The following is a 10,141-nucleotide window of genomic DNA, read 5'->3' as shown; positions in this document are numbered from 1 at the left end:
AATCACATGGAGAGAAACGTACATGAGAATATGTGTATCGAGTGCATGCCAATGGAACCTCAGTGGTCAGAGGCAGTATACCGCTCCACATTAGTTGCTGGGGCAGGGAATGCTGAATGAACATCCATTTCAATTCACACGCGCTGCGACGAACAGAGGTTGGGGCAACCCAGTCGTTGTTGTTTCCCCCCACACCACCCCACAAAAGAGTTTATTATATCTCCTTAGTACATTTGGAAAGGGCGGATGTTGTCACCCTGTAAAAGCTAAGCAGGACTCCGCCTGATCAGAGCCCAGACAGCAGCTCTGCTTAGGGTTGCCATCCTCCAGGTGGGGGCTGGAGTTCTTCTGGGGTTACAATTGATCTCCAGATGACAGAGATCAGCTCCCCTGGAGAAAATGGCTGCTTTGGAGGGTGGACTGTATGGCATTATAGAAGAGTTGGGTTTTTTTATATGCCGACTTTCTCCACCACTTAAGGGGAATCAGACCGGCTTCCAATCACCTTCTCTTCCCCTCCCCACAACAGACACCCTGTGAGGTAGGTGGGGCTGAGAGAGCTCTAAGAGAGCTGTGACTAGCCCAAGGTCACCCAGCTGGCTTCAGGTGTAGGAGTCGGGAAACAAATCCAGTTCACCAGATTAGCCTCCGCCACTCATGTGGAGGAGTGGGGGATCGAACCCGGTTCTCTAGATCAGAGTCCACCCTGATGGGGTCCCTCCCTCTTCAAACCCCACCTTCCCCAGGCTCCACCCACAAATCTCCAGGTATTTCCCAAGTGAGAGTTGGCAGCCATAGCTCTGCTCCTGTCTGATCGTTGAAGTATAATCAATGGAAACAATTTCCATAAAATTACAAAAATCAGCCGAAACAACCCGAGGAATCGATGTGAAGGGAATTAAGACCCTTCTTTACAAAAATCCATCGAGTGTCCCATCGAGCTAAAATTAATTTGTGTGGCTGAGCGCAGAGCATCAATTCAAATTTGCTTTAAAGATTTACAATTCGATCCTTTTCCCTTTTTTGGGCAATATTCTCAAAAATGGATACGGCTGGAGAGAAAACCACCCCCCAAAGGAGGTGAATCTGTTGCACTCATCTACGTGAAACTGAACATTATTGCATTAGAATTCACCAACAATATTTGAGGTTGTTTTTTTTATTTAAATAGCCCTCACAGTTAAAAAAGTAAAAGTAAAATCTGGAAAAAAGAAGTCTGAAAATATTTTGAAACGTTGCTCAATGCTTGTTTTCTGCTGTGCAAAGTTTTCTGCCAACTCTGGTAGACTAAAGAAGAAGAAGAGTTGGTTTTTATATGCCGACTTTCTCTTGCCACTTAAGGAAGAATCAAACCGGCTTACACTCACCTTCCCTTCCCCTCCTCACAACAGACACCCTGTGAGGTAGGGGGGCTGAGAACGTATGACTAGCCCAAGGTCACCCAGCTGGCTTCGTGTGTAGGAGTGGAGAAACCAACCCGGTTCACCAGATTAGCCTCTGGAACTCATGTGGAGGAGTGGGGAATCAAACCCGGTTCTCCAGATCAGAGTCCACCGCTCCAAACCACCGCTCTTAACAACTACACCACGCTGGCTCTCCAGAGAGGAGAGGCAAGTGGTTTATCTGCACTCTAACTATTAATTCCTTCATGCTGAGCAGGACTTCTCCCCCCTTTTTTCAGGACTATGTGAGAATGAATAACTAGATTTGCCACCTCTGCAGCCCTCGAGAAATGAAAAGCCTGAAAGCCCACCCAGCATTTGTACTCAGTTGTCAAAGGTACTGGCGAGGTCAGAGGGTAATTTCAGAGGGTAGCCACGTTTGTCTGCAGAGGAACAGTTAGATTCGAGTCCAGTAGCACCTCAGAGACCCAACAAGATTTGGGAGGTATAAGCCTTCCAGAGTGAACGCTCTCTTCCTAACCTAAGAAAGGCCACGCTGGATCAGACCAAGGCCCATCAGGTCCAGCAGTCTGTCCACACAGTGGCCAACCAGGTGCCTCTAGGAAACCACAAACAAGACGACTGCAGCACCATCCTGCCTGTATTCCACAGCACCTCATATAATAGGCATGCTCCTCTGGAGAGAATAGGTATGCATCACGACTAGTATCCATTTTTACTAGTAGCCATGAATACTCCTCTCCTCCATGAACATGTCCACTTCCCTCTTAAAGCCTTCCAAGTTGACAGCCATCACCACATCCTGGGGCAGGGAGTTCCACCATTGAACTATGTGTTGTGTGAAGAAATACTTCCTTTTATGTTTTGAATCTCTCACCCTCCAGCTTCAGCAGATGACCCTGCGTTCTAGTATTATGTTCATGCTCTCCATACCATGCATAATTTTATAGACCTCTATCGTATCTCCCCTTTACTGCCTTCTTTCCAAGCTAAACAGCCCTAAGCGATTTAACTGTTCCTCATAGCCACCTCTGTTAGTCTCTTGCCATGAAAACCCCAAAAAGGGGTCGCCATAAGTCGGCTGCGACTTGAAGGCACTTTACACACACACACATAGAGCAGTTGCTGTAGTCCCCTGATCATCTGGGTTGCTCTTTTCTGCACCTTCTCAAGCTCTGCAATATCCTTTTCTAGGTGTGGTGACACAGTATTCCATGTGTGGTCACACCATAGATTTGTACAAGGGCAGTATGATAGCAGCAGTTTTATTTTCTATTCCTCATCTCATTATGGCCAGCATGGAATTTGCCTTTTCCTACTCGTATCTGAGCAAGGGAGCTTTGACTCTTGAAAGCTTATACCCCGAAAATCTTGTGGGTCTCTAAGGGAGGTGGTGAGCTCACTCCTCACTAGCAGTCTTTAAGCAGAGGCTGGACAAACACTTGTTAGGGATGATCTAGGCTGATCCTGCATTGAGCAGAGGGTTGGACTAGCTGGCCTCTATGGCCCCTTCCAACTCTATGATTTTAAGGTGCTACTAGACCCGAATCTAATAGGTCAGGGGCTGTGTGCATGACTATACAAGACCTTCCCTGTCTCAATGCTGTAAAGCAGGGGTCTCCAACAGGTATCATGTAAGTTAGTGGTAGTTTGCCAGCTTGCCACAGAGCAGCATCTGCATCCCCGAGGAAAGACTGTGAAAAGATCTGTTCTAGGCACTTTGAAAACTTTTATTATTCTGTTTTTCTCTCTGTGTGCTGCTTAGCTGATAGATTATGAAGAGCACCTGACATGAAGCTGTTTTCAGCTTCTAGGACAGAAAAAAACCAACCAACCTTGATCCCATGCCAGCAAGCTGGGGTGGAAATAGCTTAGGATATTTTTCATACTCAAAAGTAGCTCTCAGTAAAGAAAAGGTTGGTAAACCCTGCCTGAATTCATGACCTCATAGGAACTAGCCTGTCAGTGCTGTGCCACAACTGGCTTTTTGCTGCAGACTTACAGAACTGCTTTGCCCTGACCTTGAGTCTGCTTCTGAGTAGACCTGCCTAGGATTGGTCTTCAAGTAACCTTGGGCCAGCCATTCTCTCTCAGTGTAGCCTACCTTTCAGGGTTGTGACACTGGGAGGCAACAATTATGGGTTGGAGCTCAGGGAAGATTTTGTTTTGCACGTGCAAGTGTTCTTACGCAAGCAGAAATGAAATTTACTCCTCGCTATCTGATTGTGCTAAGTGGGCTGTATTCTGACTATCTTTTCCACACGCTGAAGACACAGCATGGTATTTCTCTTGATACCATTTCAAAACCAAATCAAAAGCTTTTATTTAGCTTCATATATAAGGAGAAAATAAGAGTTTGGTTTTTATACCCTCTTTTTTCCTACCTTTAAGGAGTTTCAAACTGGCTAACAGTCTCCTTCCCCTCACCACAACAGACACCTTGTGAGGTAGGTGGGTCTGAGAGAGTTCTGAGAGAACTGTGACTAGCCCAAGGTCACCCAGCTGGTTTCATGTGGAGGAGAGGAGAAACCAAACCGGTTCACCAGATTAGAGTCCGCCACTTGTGTGGAGGAATGGGGAATCAAACCCGGTTCTCCAGATTAGAGTCCACTGCTCTTAACCACTACACCATGCTGGCTCTCAACCCCTGCTCTTCCTCCAATGGGAACTCAGAGTGGCTTACATAATTCTCCTCTCCTCCATTTTATTTTATTTTATATTTATACTCTGCCCTTTTCCAGCCAGAGCCAGGCACACAACAACCCAGTGAGGTAGTTTAGGCTAAGAGCACGTGACTGGCCCTAGGTCACCAGCCAGCTTGCAAAGCAGAATGGGGATTTGATCCTGGGTCTTCCAGATCCTAGTCCAACATGCTAACCACTATGCCACACTGCTGGACATTCCGTTGCTTCAGATGGACATTGTAATCTGTAAACAATCTTTATTAGAGAGTTAGCGGGGTGTAGTGGTTAAGAGCAGTAGTTTGGACCACTGGACTCTAATCTGGAGAACTGGATTTGATTCCCCACTCCTCCAACTTGAGCGGCAGAGGCTAATCTGGTGAACTGGGTTGGTTTCCCTATTCCTACACATGAAGCCAGCTGGGTGACCTTGGGCAAGTTACAGTTCTATTAAGAGCTCTCTCAGCCTCCCCTACCTCACAGTGTCTGTTGTGTGGAGGGGTAGGGAAGGTGATTGTAAGCCAGTTTGAGTCTCCCTTAAGTGGTAGAGAAAGTCAGCATATAAAAACCAATTCTTCTTCTCCTTCTTCTTCTTATTATTATTAAAGCATTATGTGTTGCTGCAGCTATGGTGTTACTGCTTGCGCAAGCGGAACTGCACTAAGAATCTTTTCCTTTCTGCTCATGCCTTGTGGCAGTCCAACACTATACACCCTTCCCTGCTCCATGAAGTGGGATTTAAAATAGATGCGAAGCTGGATGATGAATTTGGGAGGAAGTTGGGAGCGTCCCTCAAGAGAGGGAAACAAAAATCCCAGCGACTGCTGTTGTAGTGGTACATTTCTACATAGCCTTCTAAGAACAAGTGAATCCAGAAGAATGACCGAAATGTGTGCTGATGGGACATTTATAAATGCAAGGGAGATTCCAGGCTGTAGCACAGCCAAGTTGCGAGGCCAGGAACAGATCTCTGTAATGAAAACGGAACGATTGTACAAATCTTTGGTAGCCGTGGGCCTCAAGGAAGAGAGGTAAAGCAGGGATTTAGCTATACATGCCCGGTATCGGGATGAGACAGTTGCAACATATTCCGGGCTGACTTTCATTAAAAAGCCTATGCCGTATAAGTGGAGGCAGGAACCCAAACAGGGGCAATCAAAAAATGTGGGAGAATGGATATATCAAAATTACAAGAAGGTTCCTGTAGCGGAAAGGTTCTTCCCCTGCAGGTCAAGGGATGTTGAAACCACAGAACATGTCCTGATTAGATGCCCATATTATCAGGAAGTCCCTATAAGATTTATTTTTTTCCACTGGTCAAAAATTAATTTCCCTGGCCGATCGGATTTATCCCTGGCCAAGCTGTTATTGAAAGATGAAAAACCTCAGGTTTCTCTCCAGACTGCTAAATTCTGCACCACGGCTATTAAAATCTGGCCTACCCAGCTAAAAAAGAATGAGCAGTTCAATGGACTATATAAAGGGCTCAAAGTTAAGCCTATGATGTCTTGCATTTTTAACCTGATCGTTTAGAGCTGTAATATGAAAACAGGTACAGGTTACTATGCTCTGTATGTGTATTTACTGGTCATTGACTGTTTAAAGATTTGACTTTGATATATCAAAAAAGTAAGGTGGGATCCATTTATCAATGGATATTGTGCTACTGTGATCTTGGTGGTAAGAAAGTGCTGTCAAGTTACAGCCAAGGTGGGGCAACACCATAGGGTTTCCAAGGCAGGAGACATTCAGATGTGGTTTACCAGTGCCTGCTTTCCCGTAGCAACCTTGGACTTCCTTGGGGGTCTTCCCATCCAAGTACTAACCAGGGCCGACCCTGCTTAGCTTCTGAGATTTGACGAGATCAGGCGAGCCCGGGCCTTCCAGGTCGGGGCTACTGTAATTCTACACTCCCTGAATTTTCCTGTCTGGAAATTTGGGGAAGTGAAATTATTTCCTCTCTAGAAATTCCAGGAAGGAGCATCCGGTGACATGTGGATCCAGCCTAAGACATTTGGACTAAAGTTGTCCCATTCCGATTCCAGGCGCTGTTTTTCCCGTGGATCCATCTATCGTGCTAATTGCGTGTCCAAAGGGTTGGGATATACCACATGCTGAGATTTTTTTTAAATTTACTGGCCTCTGCCAAATTTGTAATAGCTAGAAAATGGGATCCAGAAAGATATAACCAGAATTAAAGGCATGGCTATCTAATGTTTTGGAAGTGCTCGTCCATTAAAGATTTTCTCTACTAGGTTTATAACAGGATAAAGCAGGGGTGTCAAAAATAAGGCCCGAGGGTCTCATCCGGCCCCTTGACAGTTCTTATCCGACCCGCGAACCAGCCACCCTCCCCACTCTGGGCTGGCGAGGCATGGCACAGCCTGACCAAATGACATTTATGTCATATCTGGCCCTCATAGCAATTGCGTTCGACACCCCTGGGATAAAGGTTTTCTATTTTCAGAAATAACGGATGTCTCCCATAGCAGTAGGAATATTCAATGGAGTGTTAGATACATCCTAATGGATTAATGAAACTCTCCCTTTTTTCTGGTCTAAACTGATATGGCCCTTATTGACTTGCATTTATTTCTTTTTAAGTAGGAAAAAAATACAATTTTTTTAAAAAAAGAATTTTTTTAAAAAAGAGATAAATGCATGGATTTGTAACTCAGTCGCAGAGTCCTGTAAGCACCCAGAAACTTACAAAGGCAGACTACAATTCTGAAGAATAGGGATATTTATCACAAATTTACAAAAAAGACAGCAGTGATTCTGCGGCCCTCTGACCCTATTTGCCACATGACCGGAAGCGGGCAGGGTAGGGGTGAGGAAGACAGCTTTCAAGAGTTTTTGGGAAGTATCTAGTAATATGAAATTGGGTATTGGGGCCTTCCAGAAATATCACGCCAACTCAGTATATGCCCACCTTATACTGAGTCAGACTGTTGGTCCATCTAGTATGGTCTACTCTGATTGGCCTTCGTTCTCAGGCCGAGAAAGGCCATTCCTTAACCCCTGCTGCCCTGGAGACGTTAGGGGCTGAACCTGGGACCTTCTGCATGCAAAATGGGGGCTTCGCCACAGACACCCAGATGTTGCCCAAATATGCCTGTCTTGATGATCACAGAGAAAACTTGGTCTTCTTGTGATACTAAATTAAAAACAAAAACAAAAACAAAAGAGAGGCTTATTAAAATAGTCAAACTGACAGAAAACCCTTAGGGGACGAGGAAAGCAATCAACAGATTCCAGAACCTATTCAAACCTTCTCTTTCCAGATTCCCCAAATTCCACTCTCTACTATGACATCCCTTGCTGCCATACCACACTGCAAAATCATTTTGAACGGCAGCAAAACAAGACGTTTGTAACGGATCCAGAACAAGACGTGGTTCTTCTTTTTTCCCCTTTTGTTTTTTTCACTGAAAAAGATCCTCCTTAGGAACGGCTCTTCCTTGCCCTTTCCTGAAAAGAATATTGCCCTAAGCTTGAAGTTCTTTGCGAGATGCAGTCATCAGGAGCACACAAACACTGGCCAGCAGGTAGACAGTCGCGCCTCTTCTGGGTTCCCGAGCGGAACAGCAGCGAGCATGCGAAGGAGAAGCGCCTCTCGCTGCAGTCTCAGCCTGGCGCATGGATGCTCGTGTGACTCTGCGGAAGAGTTCAAACAACAAGCGATCAAGAAAGCAAGACGGAGTCCATGCGCTGTCTCCCAGCAGTCCTCTGGACACACAAAATCTCTGGCGGGGATGTCCGCCATTTGCCTCCGGATGAATACATCGGCTTCGGCATCCTGCTTGCCTTTTCGCTGTTGCACGGGTCCCAAAGACCAGTTCATGGCAGGCGATGTTGATTGTTATCCAGAGCTGAAAGGACAAAAGAAAGCAAAGGCTTGTCATACAGGAAAGCAGTTAAGCACAGCAGTGTTTCAATGCTATTCATGTGTCTTTGCAGAATCCAAAGCAGACCCCTTAAGAGCATGTGCACAAACACTCACACATAAACATCTCAAAAGATGATGCAATATTTTGAGGAGTTATTCCAGGGTAAATCCATTGATTCTAGACTAAACAGATTGGTTTCAAGGGGCTCAGACTGGAATAATACTGCAGAAATTGCACCCAAAAAAAAGTAAAAAAGTACAGAAGGGGGCAACCAAGATGATTAAGTGTTAGAGGACTTTAGAAAGTGCTGTCAAGTTGCTTCCAATTTATGGCGACCCTATGAATTAACGACCTCTAAAATGCCCAATCATTGATAGCCTTGCTCAGGTCTTGCAAACTGAGGGCCGTGGCTTCCTTTGTCGAGTCAATCCATCTCGCGTTGGGTCTTCCTCTTTTCCTACTGCCTTCAACTTCCTCCTTCTGTGCCATTGGGCTCATGTTCCACCTTAGCTGACTTTTTATCTAAACGGGAAACCTCACATACTTTAAAGACTTCCTAAAAGGAAAGTCTTTAAAGTATGTGAGGCTTTCCAGTTTAGATCAAAGTCAGCTAAGGGGGAACATGAGCCCAATGGCGCAGAGTAGTAAGCTGCAGTACTGCAGTCCAAGCTCTGCTCACGATCTGAGTTCGATCCCAGCGGAAGTCGGTTTCAGGTAGCCGGCTCAAGGTCGACTTAGCCTTCCATCCTTCCGAGGTCGGTAAAATGAGTACCCAGCTTGCTGGGGGTAAGGTGTAGACGACCGAAGCAGCCAATGGCAAACCACCCCGTAAACATAATCTGTCTAGTAAACGTTGTGATGTGACGTCACCCCATGGGTCAGTAATGACCCAGTGCTTGCACAGGGGACTATCATTACCTTTAAGGGGAATATAAAAGAGTTATAAAATTATGCATGAGGCAGAAAAATGGATAGAGTGAACCCCCATCTTAAAACTGGACCCTGGGGGGAGGCAACAAATGAATCTGACAGGCAATAGATTGGGGGTGGCCAAAAGGGGTCTCTACTCAATGAGTAGTTAAACAATGGAATTCACTGCCAGTGGACAAAGTGATGGCTATAAGCATGGATGGCTGGAAAAGGAGGTTAGACAGGTCCATTAATGGCTACTAGCCATGGCGACAAAAGGGAACCTCTATTTCCGGGGCAGTCAACCTCTGAATCCCAGCACTAGCAGGCAACACCAAGGGAAGGCCTTGGCCTCTGTGCTCTGTTTGTTGGCCATCCAAGGTGACTGGTTGACTGCCTTAAACAGGATGCTGGACAAGATGGACCACTGGTCCAATCCAACAGGGCTCTTCTTATGGAGGTGACCGTAAGCCAGTTTGACTCTTCCTTAAGGGGTAGAGAAAGTCGGCATATAAAAACCAACTCTCCTCCTCCTCCACTAGTCAAAACGAATACTAGTCATGATGCAAACCTATTCTCTCCAGGATCAGAGGAGCATGCCCATTATATTAGGTGCTGTGGAACACAGGCAGGATAATGCTGCTGCAGTCGTATTGTTTGGGGGCTTCCTAGAGGCACCTGGTTGGCCACTGTGTGAACTGACTGCTGGACATGATGGGCCGTGGTCTGATCCAGCATGGCCTTTCTTATATTCTTAACTGAGGTCTAAATTACAAATGTGGCTTTAAAAGTTAAAAGCATCAATGAGGTAGGAGGGGAATGGGACCACTGCAATGGGAGAGAAGGTTTTGATTAACAGCAGCTGGGAGTTATTGTTATGATGATGTACATTATTACAGTTTTTATGGATTTTTTTAATGGATTGTTGCTAATTTCACTAAGCAGCCTTCGGTCCCCTCTTGCAGGAGAGGAAAAGGTAGGATAAAAATATTTTAATGCATAAAATAAAATACACTGTTTCCCCATTCTAAATTAGAGGGAGTCCATTTTCAGATCTCATGTATTCTTGTTTTTAAACTGAAAATTGCTTGTGAGGAGAAGAGTCTGATCTGCAATGCTGGGGAAGGGAGAATCGAGATATAAATATCACACACACACACACACACATCAACTTGCAATTTTCTGAACAAGGAAAGACATACAAGTATCATAAGTGTGTACTTGCTTTAATGATACAGCTCTATCGGCCTACAGACCA

Source organism: Euleptes europaea, chromosome 3, assembly GCF_029931775.1.
Source record: "Euleptes europaea isolate rEulEur1 chromosome 3, rEulEur1.hap1, whole genome shotgun sequence".
NCBI classification, from domain to species: Eukaryota; Metazoa; Chordata; class Lepidosauria; order Squamata; family Sphaerodactylidae; genus Euleptes; species Euleptes europaea.
This window is presented reverse-complemented; position numbering follows the sequence as displayed.